Source organism: Lonchura striata, chromosome 2, assembly GCF_050655825.1.
Source record: "Lonchura striata isolate lonStrDom1 chromosome 2, ASM5065582v1, whole genome shotgun sequence".
Classification (NCBI taxonomy): Eukaryota; Metazoa; Chordata; class Aves; order Passeriformes; family Estrildidae; genus Lonchura; species Lonchura striata.
In genome coordinates, this window is record NC_140704.1 from 142,163,880 (window position 1) to 142,182,056 (window position 18,177).

General features: G+C 37.6%; 1 long non-coding RNA gene across 1 annotated transcript; it reads right to left on the bottom strand.

Annotated features, from left to right (window-relative positions):
- Nucleotides 1-373: 373 nt before the first annotated feature.
- Nucleotides 374-10,394, bottom strand: LOC146768455 (uncharacterized). The gene is made up of 4 exons (XR_014953033.1): nt 7,861-10,394; nt 7,699-7,782; nt 6,588-6,664; nt 374-6,066 (listed from the first exon to the last, which is right to left on the bottom strand). It is a non-coding gene; the product is annotated as an uncharacterized LOC146768455 (long non-coding RNA).
- Nucleotides 10,395-18,177: the final 7,783 nt, after the last annotated feature.

Below are 18,177 nucleotides of genomic sequence, written 5' to 3' on the forward strand. Positions count from 1 at the left end.
AATTAATGCCAGTGTTGATGGGTTTCATAGCCTGTGTGAGCTTCAGCTGAACAACTAAGGCCTTAAATGGGATGCAGGATTGCAAGTAATTAAACATTCTGTTGCATACTGCCAATACTTCCTTCTGTCTTCTCACCACAAAAGCACAGCGAAAATAAAAAGGGATATGGAAGATTTTGCACTTCTCCTTACTGTGGATACAGACCAAAGACCTTACATACAAGATTCCATATTCTCCCATCAGTCTCTGGAGTCATCTGTGAAGAGGCACACAGGATGACCAATTTAAACCCACAGATTTACCTGTCAGAACTTCAGGCAAATATATCATAAGCACCAAGCTATCTTTAGCATATTGGCATCTGTTTATTGTAAACAAGAGTCTTTGGGGTGGTCCTGAGGGACCCCTTACTTAAGTTTTTTGTTGTACTTAATCCAACAGCATGCTTCCTTGTAAATTATTTACTTGCAGTTGAAGGAAACGTTTAGAATATTTGCTAAATGTCACAAAATCTGCATGTATTTCATGCAATGAAAGGTGAATCATTTGGTAAAAATATTGGATTTCCTTGATATTGCTAATTGATATTGCTAACAAATTTCTAATCATTTCATGATGTTTAAACATTTACAGGAATATCATATGTAAGTCTAATTTATAAGTCTAGCTCATTCAATTAAAGAAGTTAATTAAGCTCCTTTTCTAAAGCCAGGTAGATCAGGCCAAACACTAATAAGAATTGACTATTGTTCCTGGCTATTATGGATTGTTTCAAACAATTTTTCACAGAAAACATTATTTTTTCTGTTCATTAATATGGTCCATGAATTTTATATCCACTTGCTTGGATAGATAGTTCTTTTCTACCTCTTACCTTTGGTACAATACCTCAGAAGACCATGAAATTACACGTGGCAGTTGCCACTACAGAAACCTACACTTGCTACAGAACTGAGTTCCCTGCTTGAAAAGCAATTAGGTTTCAATTCCTTACTCCGCTTTTGACTTCAAGAACAATGTGCTCTGTTTATCTGTGGGGAGATAGGGAAGACTGCCATCCCCACCCAACAGCTATTTGTGCTCACTGCTGTGTACAGAGGTGGAGTAAATTCCTCTGCCCCAGGCTCACATCTCTCATACTTAATCCACTCTCTTGTCTGGGCAAAGCACTTCGACCTTCCTCTGTCCTTCCATAACTGTCTGTGACAGGCATACATGAAAGAGGAGATTTGTGAACAGATGGCTTGTAAAAGCTGTGGTCTCTGACGGCTGACCCCATCCAGCCATCCCTTCCCCTCGTAAAGAGTCAACGGAGAGGCTGAAGGAAGTTATTGGAGAGGCTCATGTTGGACAGACAGACACATGTCCCTCGTGTTTAACCTGCAAATTATTTCAGATTCTGAGCCAGGTTGCTGTCCAACCCCATGGCATGACAAGACTGGGGTATGTACCATCCTCCCTGTCCTGCTGACCTGGCAGGGACGTTCAGGTGTGGAGGCTGAAGGGAGCTGTGGTCTATAGTGGGACAAGGCTCCTGCTGGTGAACTGCTGGGAGCACCAAACCTCAGAGCAAGAAGTCTGTAGACAAGTAAGAGCTTGAAGTCTTCAGCATGCCGAGGGCCTTTGGTAGGAAGCTGAGCTCATTGACTTATTTCAATAGATAAAACTAATTTCTCCTTACTTTCCTCAGAAATAATTTGGCATCTTGTTTTGTTGGAATAGGCCAATGACACTTTGCTACCTCAAAGGGTGTTATGTGGGTGTACTTATGTTTGTAATTGAGGTGGGGCAAAATTTTTAATGAATATTAAATTTGCCAAAAAAAATCTTGGAAACCAAAACCATGTAAAAAAATTGACTGAAATTAAAATAAATATATATAACTAGGAATATTTTGAATTGCCAAGAATTTTCCTTTGACATTTTTGATTAAAACATTTGTGTTTTGTGTCAGACAATGTTTAAATTAAAGACAATACAAGAAATTTAAATCACTGAATGAAAAATACAGAATATGAATAATTTTGAAATATGTAACAGAACAAAAATCATGGGCTGAATAACATATATGCTTTGAATTCCTAAAATCCTAGTAGGGAAGGAGTCTCTACTCTTCTTTCCCCAAAAAGAACTGCCTTCATCATTGCTGATTCCCTTATATTTTGGCTGATATGTGAGCCACCAGACTGAAATAACCCATTATTTGTTCACCTATGTACATAAGGCACTTTGCAACAACCAGAGTATAACTGCCAAACTTAATTTATATGTTCTTAATCACTTTGTTCATTCCATTTACAGGTGAAATTGTCAAACATGAATTGCTATTATTTTTTATGGAAACCATTTCCTTTCTTAATAAATTTTATTAGACATCAAATATGGGGGATAAAATGCACTAAAGAATAGTAATCAAATGGCAAGCTATGTGGTACTGATTTCAATGCAAGTGCAAATATTCTTTTACACTTATAAAATAGGAAAAAGTATGAAGAAAAATGCTGCAAAAAGAGCAGAATTTTGAGTACAAATATTAAATCATTAATAAGTCAGAAGCCCTGCCACACAGCTTTATGACCCACAATAACTCTATTGTTTACTATAAAGACTCAGCTGTGGACAGAAATGTTCAGCTGAATGGTCATAAATTATTAAAGAGAAGTTCTTGGTCTGTGAGGTTTATTTTGTGAATATAGTTCATAGTACTTAATCCTAACAGTAATCCAAAGAAGGGAATAAATGAAGAAGTCATGTAAAATTCTTGGTGGCTCATCTTTGCAGTGGGAAAATGCATTGAATATAAGTTGAAGATGGAGCAGGTAGGTGATTACTGGAGCAGAAGGAGAGCAGCTGCAGTGAGGGCCTGCCCATCTGGTCTGCTGTGTGTCAGAGGGATGCATCTGAAAAGCCAGAGGGATACTTGTAAGACTGTCAAGAGGCACTGTGTATGTACCTTGGATTGGGAATGTTGTCTTCTAGTTGGACCAACCACTGGCATGTGCATATAGCTGGAAAGCTGTGAGATATTTATTCAGATGTATTTGCATTGTTCAGATACAAACTACATCAAAGTACCTATATCTTAATACCATTCAGTTTATCTACACGTCATGAATTCTCTCTCATGGTATAATTCAGCCATAAATTTGCAGTTGAGTTCATTTTTCTTGCCGAGAAAATGCTCCCCAAGCCTCATTCCTCCAAAGCTTCACTTCTGCTAGAGTAGTCTGCTATCTTATTCACTCTTCTCTTGGTGGAAGCAATCATCTTCAGCAGAATGAAGCTCCCTTCATCAATGGTATTATTTTTTTATCCTTAAGACAGTCTCCTCAGAAGCAGAAAACAAAGGATCGAAGCTTGTTTCATTCTGGAGTGAAGAGACCCAAGTATTCACACCTTCTGTGTGCAATAATCACTGGAGTCTTGCATGAAAGATTCCTGTTTTCCTGAATTATTTTTAAAACATCTCCTAGAAACAAGTCCTGGACAGTTTCTGGATGTTTGTTGGGTTTTTAAAATTTGTTTTGTTTTTTTTTTTCTTGTTCCTCTCCCTCAAAAAAAGTGCTTCTATGTCATTGTAGGATCTGACTTGAAGATCTAAAAACAGTATCAAATGTCTTTAAAAAATGCCCTTTACCTGAAACACAATGAAAAATATTGTCTGATGTTCTTTGGTATGATTTACACCAGAAATCAAAGAATCAGTGATGTAACTGGTGTTCAGATGTAAGAATTGAGTGATATAGACAAGAAGTATACAATAAAAAAAATTGTCATACTTCTCTTATATATTCCCATAAGCAATAAAATAATTTTGAGAAATATCATCTAGTATGATTCTGGCACACTTGGAAGATCAAGATTTCATGCTGCAAATATGTTCTCTTTTTTAAAACAAAACCAAACCAAAAAAACCCTCTTTATCTGAAGGATGAATGAGCTCCTTTAATACATTGTAAATGTTACCCTGGCTGTGATCCAAGGGTTGTGATGTGGAAGGAATAAGTTGCTTAATTTCTGTATTTGAAGCCTTTGTTAAAAAACGTTTTAATCTTTTCTTGACTCCACTATAGTTTAAAGTCTGGTTTAACATTCCAGCCAGGCCACAACAAAAAGCATCATTGTTTGACATGCTTTTCCTACAGAGCCTGTCAGATGTGCTGCATTATCTAAACAATGTTGGCAGCAAGTACACAAGTAGCAAGTGTGAATCAAATCAAAGATGTCCTCAAATCCAGACTCCAAGTTTGAATGTTCCCAGACTCCAAGGGTATAGCAGGAGTGTCTGATTATCAATAAGCATAACCAAAAATAATCTAATAATTTAGAATTCAAATCCAAAACTTGATGTTTTTCTACTGGTGAAGAATAACCCTCACTCTGTGTTTTCATCCCACACTAGAACCACCAAATTTGGAACTATTTAAATTTGTTCTGTACCTAGAACATAAAAAAGGGTTTGTTCATAGGAGAATACTGTCTGACCCTTGCTGAGACACACGAGTAATTCCCAGTGCACAGAACAAGCAGTGAAGCTGCAGTCATGTCTGCTGATACTCGTGCACTGCCTTCAGCCTCACCTTCCAACCTACTCTGTCCTGTTTGGCATTCTCACAGTGCAGTGACCAACTTGCTAAAATCTGCCTGCTCAGCTCTTTGGGCAAGGTTTTCCTCACCTATTTCCATCTAAATGAATTAAGCCAGCAAAAATATCCTATTTAAACTTTGAAACTGGTCTGACTCACAATGAGTAATTTGCATTTGGGAGTGATTGTATGGACAGTTCAGCCTGAAGGTCTGAGGAAAGCAGTAGAGATAAGCCAGCTACATTAGGTCTGTGATGCTATGAACAAAAGGCATCTTCCAAGTAAGGAAAAGTACTTATGAAAGAACTCAAAATGTCAGTAACTCATTTTATTGCTGCATCATTCTTATTTACAGTGTATGATACCTGGAAAGAGATTCTCATTTTTCACAAATATGATTTTGAAAGCGTGACTTGATACCAGATACAGTACTCCTAAAGTAAGTTTTAAGGAACATTTGTTTCAGGGAAAGTTTCACTAAAAACCAAAATCAAGTGGTGAAAACAAGATTAAATATATTCGGTACAATCAACTAATACTAGTAAATATGAGTTGTGGTTCCATATGTTTGACATGCAATAACAATTAGTCTGAGGTTCTGTGAGAATACTAGAACTCTTTCTGTGGGAGGTGCCACTACATAATACAGAGATTAAGGGACCAGGATGTGGTAGATGTTAACCGAAGATTCCGGTCTTTGCAATATGGTAAAATTAGGTTCAGCTGTGTGGCCTTACAAGGGGTAGAACCTGCACTTGATTTCAGCACTCCAGCACAGGCCAAGCTGTGCCTCAACAGCCTCTGTGAAAGAAGGGGATCTTCCCTTTACCACCTCATTACTCCTTGTTGTCAAATATTTTACTTTCTGCACTCACAAAAGGAAACCCTAATTAATTGACTGCTATACAGCATTTTGCTACTGTGACTAAATTTAGGCACAAGTAAGAAAGGGTCTCATTTTGTACTGCCTTTTAGTATCATTCCTCAAAAGACATCTCTCACATTTACATTTTGTATTTTCTTTTAAACAAATAAATACATTTAATATTGTGGATTTAAATGCACAACATTAAATTTAGCAAGATTCTATGACTTGATAGGTATTCACTAAAAATCAGAAACATGCCAAATTCAATTCTTCAATGTCGGTCTGCAGTCTTGATAGGAGTTAAAAAGAAATTATAGAATATTTAATTACTAAACAATTTCATTAAAGGTTGTACCTATAAAACTATTTTTGTCATGCACATTTTAAACAGCACACAAAATTTATATTACTTCACTGAAGTTTGATCAAATGAGGAAAAAATGTTGTCTTGCTCTTGTATGAAATTTGATATTGTGTCTAACAAAAGCAAAAAAAAAAACAAAATTAAAGGAATAGAGATAAAAATTACTTTTTTGTGGTTTTTGAGGAATTGAAGGTCTAAACTTCAAAATGTTGTCTGTTTCTTTGGGGAAAAAAGTTGTCTCAGGTAGCTAGGAGGAAAAGAATATATTCTTATTAGCAGCAAGAATAAGTTTTCTCATTTAACATTGATTTTCTAATTGTTATTTCTCTTCCTAAATTTTAATTTTATTTTGTTGTAACAATTAAATGTAGCAATAGAGATATAAAAATATCATTATGAAAATGGAGAAAGACACAAGAGAATCTCCAATATGATATAATGGAAAAAGATTACAGTGTGCCAACAGCTGTGTATGTATAATTTCATCTACTTTATGAGCCAGAGAGCAAGGTTGATCTTTGTAAGAATTATTGGTTCTAAATTAAAACACTATGGTAAAACTAGATTCACTTATGGCTGAACCTCCTTATTTAATACTGTAATTATTAGTTTCAATGTTATAAAATATTTTAATTCTGATTTTCAGGGACTCTGCATTTCAAATAACTTTTAAATGCCAAATTTTATAGGAAGGGAATATTCCCTGTAAGAGCAAATTCAACGTGGATGAAGCAGGACAAGAGGAAACTCAAATGAAAATCAAATTACCTGAAGAATAGAAGCAAGACTTGTTAATGTTGTCAACCCAAATATTTTTCTTTTGCCTGAGGAAAAATTATGGTTGACTATTGAATATAGAAGAAAAAAAAATTTTATCCAAGTTCTTATCCTATCTTTGTATCAATTAATAAAGAGAACAAAGTCTTGCAACTTTGCATTCCCCTTTGAAATTTTAAAAGGGTTGTATTCCCAAGAATTTTCATAAAAATAAAAATGTGATTTTTCTTGTCTTTAAAAGTGCTTTTCCTCTGTGTTTTTTTGCTAGAAATTTCCTTAATTTGGCACCATACAAGAAAACCAAAACTAACTAGGCTCTTTAGAGTCAATGACTAAAGAAATGGGCTTCACATGATGCATCTGGAGGAGTATGTCACAGAATCATAGAATAAGCTGAGTTGGAAGGAACTCATAAGGACAATCAAGTCCATCTCCTGGCCCTGCACAGGACCATCCCCAAGAGTCACACCAGGTGCCTGAGAGCACTGTCCAAGTGCTTCTTGAGCTCTGTCAGCCTTGGTGCTGTGACCACTGCCCTGGGAACTGTTCCAGTGCCCAGCCACCTCTGGGTAAATGACCTTTCTCCAGTGTCCAACCTAAACTGCCCCTCACACAAGTTCAGGCCATGCCCTTGGGTCCCATCACTGCTGACCACAGAGATCAGGGCCTGCCCCTCCTCTTCCCCCTCGCAAGGAAGTTGTAACTGCACTGAGGTCTCTCCTCAGCCTTCTCTTCTCCAGGCTGAACAGACCAAGTGATGATCTCAGCTGCTCCTCATACAACTTCCCCTCAAGGCCTGTCAACAGCTTTTCTGTCCTCCTTTGGACACTCTCATAGCTTAATGTCTTTCTTATGTTGCCCTGACCAAAACTATACACCGAACTCAAAGTCCTTTTATCCCAGAACAGGGGATACTCTTCTAGGTCCAGAAACAATGAACTGTATGCCATCAAGTAAGAGCACACACACAGTATGCAAGGACTGCAAATGCCGGTATTACATCTGAGGTACTTCATTCTCAGAGTTATGAAATTTTTATTTCAGGCTTCCTTTGCTCATCAGAAAAGGACTAAATAGATGAATAATGCAGCATGATCAATACCTTAGGCATACATTGCCAACTGTGCCATCTGCACACACCAGTGACAAACAGAAAGTTGTCACTACTCTTCCAACCCTTCTGATTCTGGAAGAAAGACAGTGAAATCTTGTACCACACAAACTCCTCTTCCTTCACATCACTACACCTGTATGCAGCATGTACCTAACAGTCAGTTTCTCTCTCTGTCAGCCTGGGCAGAAGAGGAAAACAGCCTGCAAAATCTGCTTTCCTCCTAGGCAAAAGTCAGCAGTGGGGCTGATGACTAAGTACCTGGAGTATTCATGTCCAGCAACCAATAGAAGAATCTCCTGTTAATTGCTTGAGGCTGCTATGTGTGATTGCCAATCAGTATTCCAGCTTCAAATTATATTAGTTAATTGTGACCAAAAGTTATTACTTTTTTACATGACTATAAAATACAGATAATACATCTGCTCTCTTAGATGGCATCTCTAACAGTTGTCATTGAGCCGTAATCCTTTATTGAAAAGTCTGTTCAGAATTTAATGAAACCTGTGTAAATTTTTAAACTGTAACAATTTTAATCTTGCTTCCATGGCAGATTAATGAGAAGAATTTAATATATTTTCTCACTGATCCCTTTTAATTTATTCCTACAATATTTTTTCTCATTCTGTTTTAAGGCTGGCCAGAAGTTATATTGGATTAACTCGGCAGATATAGAAGAAATCAGGTAACTGTTTTGATTCTTTTGATGTTGTGCTAAATTGCCTAATCACTGGCAGTGACCAGATGATGCTTTGTTTCTCAAGTATTGATAAACTGGTAGCATCTACATGTCTTCCCAAAGTCAGCTTTTTTTTTTTTTTTTTGGCATCATAATCCACTTAGAGAGCATAATCTTGCTGGCAGGAGGTGGCAGAGGCCTCCACAGCCTTGGAGGAATTTTCAGACTAGAGCTTCAGTCTCTGTCAGGCAAAAAACTTCCTTCTTCACTGAAATCAGTTTTTCCCCTGCAGTTTGAAGAAGGCTAAAATTTCTAGAATAGATCATTAGAAGCCATAAGCAAGGCTGCAATTTTAAAAGTGAAAAATGCAGCTAGAAATGTCACAAAAGAAATTCCTAGGCAGTAATGGCTTGAAAAAAATTATCTTAGTCACAAGAGAGTTAAATAACTCACTTTAAAGTTAATCTTCTGTGATTTTAGTGGGAATTAACATATTTCAGGCTATCCATGAGTACCTAGCACAGTAGAGAGGAGACATTCAGAGTCTCCCTCCACGGGGAAACGTTACAGAAAGGATGTGCAAAAGTTATACTTGTATTTTGGTGATTATCAGGAGGGCAGCTTTGCCAGAAGTGAAGAACTCATCCACCTGTTGTGGGAGCTCACTGAAGCCCATCTGGCTTTCTGGGAATTTCTTCTACATGGGACAGTTCTGGTCTGGCACCAAAGAGGCAGACAACCTGACTTATCTCAGATAGCATCACACTATCTACATATAAATGGACTTTTAGTGCCTCTGCTTGTGAGGCTTACCCTCTATCTGACTGTATCCATAATTTTTGAACCTGTTGGCCAAATTCAGTCATGGAGAAAAGGGTGTCAGAGATAAAATTCCTCAAGTTTACCAAAAAGGCATTGCTGCACAGAAGAAAAAGCACTTCTTAGCATGCTCCATTTAGGAACAGGCTTCAGTTGAGCTCATGCCATGGGAGATGGATGGCCTAAATACCTGCAATGCAAGAAAAACTTTTAAATGGGGCTTAAACTTTACTAGACACCAGAGAATCCAACTGTGAGGCACAAATCCATAGGAAACCAGGCTTCATTTATTCTGCTCACTGCACAGGGAGCTCCTTGTTTGTACTAAAAGCAAGGATGACTTTCAGTGTATTTTTACTTTTGGCCAATATTATTTAGTTATACCACACTACAAATGTGAGTGGCATTTTGCCTTTCCTCCAAAGTTTCTGTCTTAGGAACTTGGCCTACAGGCCAAAATGTTGTCCTCAAATCCACTTGCTCTAGCAATGGTTCACTGTTAACTTGATACAGGAGACAGTCTTTCTATTGAAGTCAGTCAGAATATGTGCCCTCCCCTGCCACAGTGTGATGAGAATTCATGATGGGGATGCGTGGGAGGAGATATCTGAAACTCCATGTTCTGAGTTTTGCACAGGGGGCTCTAAAACAAGTCTGAGAGGTAAATATTTTGAAATCATAAGCAACTTTTCTTGTTTGGTTTTCTTGTTGCATGAATAAGATATTTGGTTTTCTTGTTGCATGAACCCCATCTTAAATACATATTTGCAGGCTTTTAGATATTTTACAGAAGGAAAAAACCTTCCCAGAAGAAAGCAACACATCTGCTCCTATATTTATGGATTCAAAATACCAAAGGAATTGTGACACAGCTCCACATGTTGACCTTGAGTGCTTCCTTTCTGTGCAGGGGTCAATCCTGCCAGGTGCTTGGTGCCCCTGATTCACTCAAGCTCAAGACACTTGTCATCTTGTCTGGTGGTCAGCACCTCCACAAGCACAGGCTTTCTGCACAGTTTTTGTCTAAGGTAAACAGACTTATTGACTAGACATTATGTATTTTCTCACTTAAGTAATAAAAAGGCTTGGTCATTTTGCAGATTTGAAATTAGAAGAGCTGATGTAACAGCACTTCTGTGTTGTAATAAAAATGAGAGGTATTATTATAAATACAACAGCATATTAATGAGTGCTTATGGTATTCACTTCAATTGCTCCATTTTTAAAGTTGTATTTCCACTGTTGTTTTGATACAGGAAGTAAATTTTTCAAGTTTCTCACACATCCATCTTCACATTGCTCTGTAACTTAAAACCATTTCAGGACTCTTTTGTATGGAAAAGAGGATATACAATATTAATAATATGCCAGCCATAACGTTTCAGTAGTAGGAGCCCTTGCATGGAGTTGAATTTTAAATATATTCTAAATATGCTGCTAGTAGGCTTCAATTAGACATGTGAGAAGCATAGTGTAGGTAGATCAGAATATTCCTAATGTGTCTTAAATTTACCAAGATGAGTTTCTCTCAGTGTTTCCTTATTAGCCTAGTTAGCACAAAAGGCAAACCCCACTCCTCACTCAGATATACCACATATAATAGTATGCCCTAGCTAGGGGGAAAAGGTGTGCTCTGACCACATACCAGGTTAAAAAAACATAAAGAATCCTATTGAAGATACAGTTTTCACATGTTTAAACAAACTGAGAAAAACACTGAGTAGGAGTTTAGGGATTACCTTGATTTATCAGAATTTAGTTAAATTACACCTTCAGTCTTCACTACATGTTAATGGCTATAATCTTGGCCAATGTAGGATAAAAATGTAGTTTTTATGCCTACTGGAGGCAAGGACTCGGTATAACGAGGTTGCTTAAGTAGCACAGCTGTATTGATGTATACAAAAAAAAGATCAAATTTTTTGTATGTGGTATCAGCTTAGTGTCTAAAGCCAACTTTTGCTTATCACTCAGGTGTTTAAGAAATTTTTAATAAATTAGGCACCTATACTTATGGACTGATCTTTCAGTTTTAGAAAACTACCCAGTTTTACTAAGGAGAGGTTATGTCATTTGTGAAGATGGAATATATGTATACAGACATATATGTTTATGGCTATAATTAACTATGTTTTTGGCCATAATTAACTGTAAGAAAAAGGTGAAGAGAAGAAAAAGTAATACCCTTCAGTTCAGGAATTTCCTCTTCTGAGGCAGTCACCATGGAAAGCTCAGAGTTCCACTAGCTCTTCTTACCTTTCCCCCTTTTTTTAGAATGGGAAAAGTCAAGGTTGGTATTACTTCTTTTGTAATTATGGTTAAAATTGTAACAAAGCAGCTTTCTGTTAAAGTTAATCTCCTTTAACCATAGATTTCACCTGGTTATCTAGACTCCTTCAAAGATAAGTTACTTCCTTCATAAATACTTTTTTTCCCAATTGTACAGGATCTTTAGAGCTCCTCAGCTTTCTTCAGTGTCTGCAGAGGAAGTCTGAGCAGCAGACTTTGACTAAACCTTCAAAAAAATCAAAATTAAGTCAGATCAATTACTGCCCCAGAACCTGAGGAGCAGAGGTTAATGTCCACTGACATAAATAGCTTATAGAGGTGTTCTCTGGGAAGTACAAGTAGTGTTTTCCAGTAAGAGGAGATCTAGCATCTTCCTTTCACTCACTGAACATGTAAATAATATAATGGTTCAGACATGTCTTGTGGAATTAATTTTTAGTATTTTTAAAAGACTTACTTTGGTAATAATCAAAGAATATTGTCTTAGTAATATTGCATCATTCTTTTTTGATTTTGACTTTTTAAATATTTAACTAAATTTTTATATATACTTAAATATAATAAAATCTGTTACAAAAAAAAGCTGTGTGTTTTTTTGGGTTTTTTTTTGTTTGTTTGGTTGGTTTTTTTTTTTTTTAATGCCTCAATCATGAAACATTTCTGGTCATTTCTTATCCCCTCAAAATGCTTATTCAAATTTTTTTTTAAACAAAATGTGGTAAAGAGTCGATACTTGTAAACATTTTGCCTTGAACCAAATAGTCATTTTCCTTCAGGGAATGGTTTTCGTTATAACTTGAAAGACACACAAGTCAATTGGACACTGGGAGCAGAGGGGAAAAGTGCAAGTTTTCCTGTGGTACTTGCTTAGTTGTTATTACAAAACAATGCAAGGACTATTTCATCAGAATTGAAATATGTTCTACTTCTTTCAAAGAGCAGGAAGCTCATCTCTGTCCTTGCAGGCCACTGTCATGTGCTGCTACTTGGAGAGAAAAGGGCACAGAAAAGCAGGAGAGAAAACCTTTTCTAATCAAACTGTAAAGGAGTGCCACAAGGAAGCCTCCCAGTAACACAGCTGGTGACACCTGAGACCTCTGGAAGGCTCAGTGAGTTACAAAGAGATGATGCTCCAGTGCAAGCCTCAGACTCTAGTTCAGAAATCCAGCAAGAATTGAGGGACTGGGGCCAGAGGGCTGGAAGGATCCAAACAAAATGTAACAATAACTTGTCCAAGCAGAGATCAGCACTAAAAATTAAGAAAGCTAAAGGTTTACATAATTAAAGGTGTGGCTGCTCCAGGAAAGTACATGAGCCCACGGGGATTAAGACTGGCCTAGACCAAAAAGGGTTACTTGGTGATAAATAACCCTTAGAAATGGTAATTATGTTATGCCCTCATGTTATTTACTGCCTAATATTGTTCACTGTGACTCCTTTAATTAATCTACCTGACATTCTCACTAACTCTTTCCTTTTATCCTTTGCTGAGATTAAAGATCCTTTTTATCTTATTGCTTTTATGTTCATTCTTAGGTGAATCCAATATTAAATTAGATGCCTGTGTGCATTTTGAGCACCCATGGCACTCACTTTTAGGGTTCACAGGAATCTTATTGCCCCTTCTAAAATGATTAAAGGTTCTTGACAATCCAGCTTTCCTGGTCACTTTGAAAGCAGTTTACCCAAGAAGAAGAGAAGCTCCCAAAGTATAGCATTTCCCAGCTAACAAAATTCTTAAAAGTGACTGTCTTTTTAGACTCACAGAAAACCTCTATTTTTTTTTTCAAATCAAGATTTCTCACTAGGCTTTAAGTTGCTCTGAGAAGCTATCTAGCTAAATTACCCATTAATTTTCCTTTGCTAGTTTGCCCAAAAACTGATGAACCTCCCACATTATTATTTCCCAAGACTGTGTTTTTCTCTCTCAGGATATCTTTGAACTGCTTTTAATTACTCTGACTGGTCAAGGTCTCTACAGAAAATGCTCCAGTTCCCTGAAGCACATCTTCCTGATGACTTAGGCAAGAAATAAATATTATTATTTCACCTTGTAGTAAATTTCCCATGATCAGCTCTATGCTGAGAAGCATCATCTCATGGCCCTTAATAATTGGAGTGGCTACTTCACCAGCAACATTTTATCCTGCAACACATATTCTCCAAGCCAGATTAAACAAAAGACTTGTTTACAAACAGTTTAATGAGGAGTAGCTATGACACACACAACAGTTTCCTTTTCCCCTGACAGAAGCACACTTCCTATTCTCGTTGTAGAGGTGGCCCCAGCAGATGCCTCTGCCAAGGCTTTTCAGAGCGTGACCCTGCAGCCACAGAACCCTCGTGCCCATTCTGCATCTGCCAGAGACTGCTCAGTGAGGGTGGCACCCTGGCCCTCACCTGAAGCCTCATCTGATTCAGCCTCTTCCCTTGCTCCCCTCTGCCTGGGGATGAGCTCCTGCTCACAGCAGCTCCAGCTCCAGCGCTGTGCTCAGGGCAGGGTTTCCCTGCAGCGCCGCTCCGACTCCGGGCCAAGCTCTCCATGAGCATCCCAACTCACGTCTCTGCTTTCCACTCTTGTGATCTGCAGCCCTGGAAAACACATTTGATTCCACCATCACTTAGAATATAACCTTCCTTCTCTCACATAATTTAGTTGTCATTTCCCTCCTCTTAACCTGTAATGGTATTTTATGCCTGTGTGGTACTTTAAACATTTTAAACCAAATATAATAATTTCTCAGTGGTTTCTTCATAAAATGTGATGGTGAGCCAGACTGTTGCTCATTCTTTTTCCTGGCTTGTCTACCAAAGTAGTCTTGTTCTTTGATTTCTAAGCTTTTGGCTAGGATTCCTTTTTAGTTCTGAGTTAATATAACACTGGGTGCAAAGGGAGATCTTGCCCAGGGGTAGAATGGTTAGACATAGACTCTCTGGAAGTACTACTAACAGTAATAATAATAGTACTATTACTAATAATAATTACAGCAAAATTTCTTCAAGGATACCACACATGGGGAGTGAGATTGTGGTCAAAGGATAAGTGTTATTAAATTTTTGATGAAGTAGTGAAATGCTATAGTGAAAAAAAATAAACATTTAAGGAATTCTTTTTGCTTGATTTCTGTTTTATCAAATGTAATGAAAATACAGAAGCATTTGAATTTATGCTTTTGTGATTACTTTTGCCATTCCTGTGAGAGTTGTCTGCAATAACTCCTCAATTGAGCTGAATTCTGTATCTTACTTAAATCATAGTATTTCTGCTATGTATTATCAAACTGTTGAATTAAAACATGAAGAGCCATCAAGAATTTTGATGTAAAACTGCAGCTGTTTGAAAATGTGCAGTGAATGTCATCTTTAGAGCATATTTTGTCATCACCCTGCTGGGCAGTTAGGTATCTTCTGATTTCCACATTACACATATTTAAAATACATAAAGCAGAATAAAATATGGAAAAGATAGATATCAAGCTACTTGCATGACATTACAACTCAACATTACTACTGCCACAATATTACTGAATACCCAAGGCTATGAGTAGAGATAATAATACTAATTCTAGCATAGATTCTCACTAAGATGGTGATCTCTGTTCTGATGCCTACTGATATTAAATACCAATAAAATTTGGGCCCTTGTTGGGAGACACTAATCAAACATATGTTCTGCTGTTCTGATCTAACGCTACTATTATAATGTAATAATGTTGCTCTGTAAGGTGCAGAGAGCAGCCTGGTTCATTTCCCATTATCAGGTAATACACAAACAGAGCTGATTGTAACATGAAATTTCAGTGCGTGAAAAGGGAAAGTAAGAGGTGCACCAGTGTAAAAAAAGAGAAAGAACAAATGGAGAAAAAGTATGCCTGCCAGGGTGACATTAACTTTGGGCTTACAACCATTAGCTTAGCAAAGACAGAGATGCTTTAGCTATACTTTATTGCTTGTATTTACTATCACTATGTAAGATGACTGCTGACAAGGTGAAGGTGATGAATAGAAACGGCAGTTGCATAACAGAGCTGTATTCCACTGATGCTTACTTATGTTTCTATAAAAAAATAGACTAAAGCCTGAACAATTTGCATTCAATTCAGAAATCAGAACAGTAAGGCTAATGTAGAAAAATACTTGGAGTTCCCCTCACCTGATTCTTCCTTCATTTTTCCCATAATTTTCTTACACTATAGGTCCTTGAGTCTCCTGGCTGCAGGCAGGAAGAGCTGCAGACATAGAAGCTGCATGATTAATGTGCAGTGAAGATCTGTTTCATTGAATGCTGCTAGCTTCTATCAGTTTGCTAAAGAGATGGTTCCATTACATTTGTGAGAGGAAAAATGTGACACATACCTCTATGCAAAAAAAGTGAAACAATGAAAAGTACATTTGTTAATAACTTTTAATTCTTCTGGTTGGGCATTGCACTTTGTACAGTACCATCAACAAATTAATGTTATACAAGTGAGTGCTTTGATAGGCTATATGAAGATGTTTCTCATTTTCTCTTCTGTCAGCTTGGAAAGAATACCTCTTATTTTTAGCTTTTTGACACAGTGTTATTCTACATGACTTGGAGACTCTGTCCATTTCTTTCAGTACTAGTCAAAATCTTTACTAACCAGTGCATTTTAGATGTTCACATGGCTAGAAATTGCAAACAGCTATGACCTTGAAAAGCTGAATTAAAAATTGGCCACATTCATGGCTACAGCTCCTCCTGAGGCCATAGATGCTTGTCTCAGTTTCGGCACTTTTTATGGAAGAAGAGACTGAAGATGCTAAGCCAGGCAGAAAACAGCAGTTGCAACAAGCCCAGACAAAAAGGATGAGGGGACATAACAAGCCTCAGCAAACCCTCAGCTGCTACGGGCACCAGTTCAGCAAGCCTGGGCAGAGACTTGGAGAAAGGGCAGCCTCTCTGTGCACATCCTGTAGAGTCTAATGCCAGCCATAGAAAACATCTGCATTTGGTATCCACACTCCAGGCACAGCTATTGCAGGAGAACAGGCCCTTTCAAGATATGATTCACTGCTTTGGATGACCCAAGTACCAAGCAGGCACTCCTACAGTTCATACCATTTCTTTTCTCTCTTTTTCCCCCCTGTTTTTCTCCTTTGATACCATCATTTTTATTTAAATAATGTATAGGTCCATATGCAGAACTTCCTAATTTTTCTAGTTGCACAGTTTTGAGGGCGACCACATGTTCTGCACACAGAGATGTTTCAGAGGTGTTTCATATTCTGAGGTTAACATCTCAGTAATGTTAGATTCACTATTATATCTATTTGCAGTAAGCATTGTGATGCCAAATACCTGATCCAGGCACCTGGACTTAGTCTTTAGGTACTGTCATGAACTTCCATGGAAAGAAACTAGGAGCACCCACTTTGCAAGGTACTCCCTGCAGCAGTTTTGTGCAAAGAAGAGGAAAATTCAGCATCAACCTTCTGTTGTCCGGAGAGGAGAGGAGAGGAGAGGAGAGGAGAGGAGAGGAGAGGAGAGGAGAGGAGAGGAGAGGAGAGGAGAAAAAGAAAAAAGAAAGAAAAAATAAAGAAGAAAAAGAAAATAAAAAGAAAAAGGGAAAGGGGAAATGGGAAAGGGGAAAGGGGAAAGGGGAAAGGGGAAAGGGGAAAGGGGAAAGGGGAAAGGGGAAAGGGGAAAGGGGAAAGGGGAAAGGGGAAAAGAAAGAGAAAGGGAAAGGGAAAGGGGAAAAGAAAGGGAAAGGGAAAGGGAAAGGGAAAGGGAAAGGGAAAGGGAAAGGGAAAGGGAAAGGGAAAGGGAAAGGGAAAGGGAAAGGGAAAGGGAAAGGGAAAGGGAAAGGGAAAGGGAAAGGGAAAGGAAAGGAAAGGAAAGGAAAGGAAAGGAAAGGAAAGGAAAGGAAAGGAAAGGAAAGGAAAGGAAAGGAAAGGAAAGGAAAGGAAAGGAAAGGAAAGGAAAGGAAAGGAAAGGAAGAACAATTTAAAAATCATGCAAGCTAAAACATTTGTTAAAATAACTATATTAATGTTGTTATTTGAACTCATATATTCACTCACAGAATGCTCCTCATTGTAAATGAAAATACTTAGCTCTCCTCCCACAAGAATTTTTCAAAGAAGTTGGATTCTCTTTGTTAAAGATTGAGTCCTGGAAAATATTTGTTTTTAATACTGAAACCCACAGTTTAAAAAATATAATCAATATTTGAAAACTGGCTATTTTTCTGTTTTCATTTATGGGAAATGTCAGGATAAAGAAGAAATTTAAAGCAACCAATTTTTTTTCTCCATTCTCAACTTTCCTATGAAAAACAAATGGTATTTTCCTTCAGCTCTACTGCCAACAGAAAAGCCAATATAGAAAGCCTTCAGGCATCAGACTGGGTTCCTCTTCAAAAGCACAAGGTTGATGAGTGTATTGAGAATCGTCAGGAACTCACAAGTCTGAAGGAACCTCAGATCCATCTGCTGGACTATTTGTTCCATGAGTCACAGAGAGTGAAAGGTTGAACTGCCAGCCCTTCCCTTTAAGAGGATAGATAACACTTGCAAAGCTTCTGAAGATCAATCCTTTCCCAGAACCAGATCCTGCATCTGCCTTCCAAGATGTTAACAATTCCATGCAAGATATATATATAATCTAATTTTTAAAAGGCTTCACTTATCTCCTAGGCAGATTTTTATTTTATTGGTGG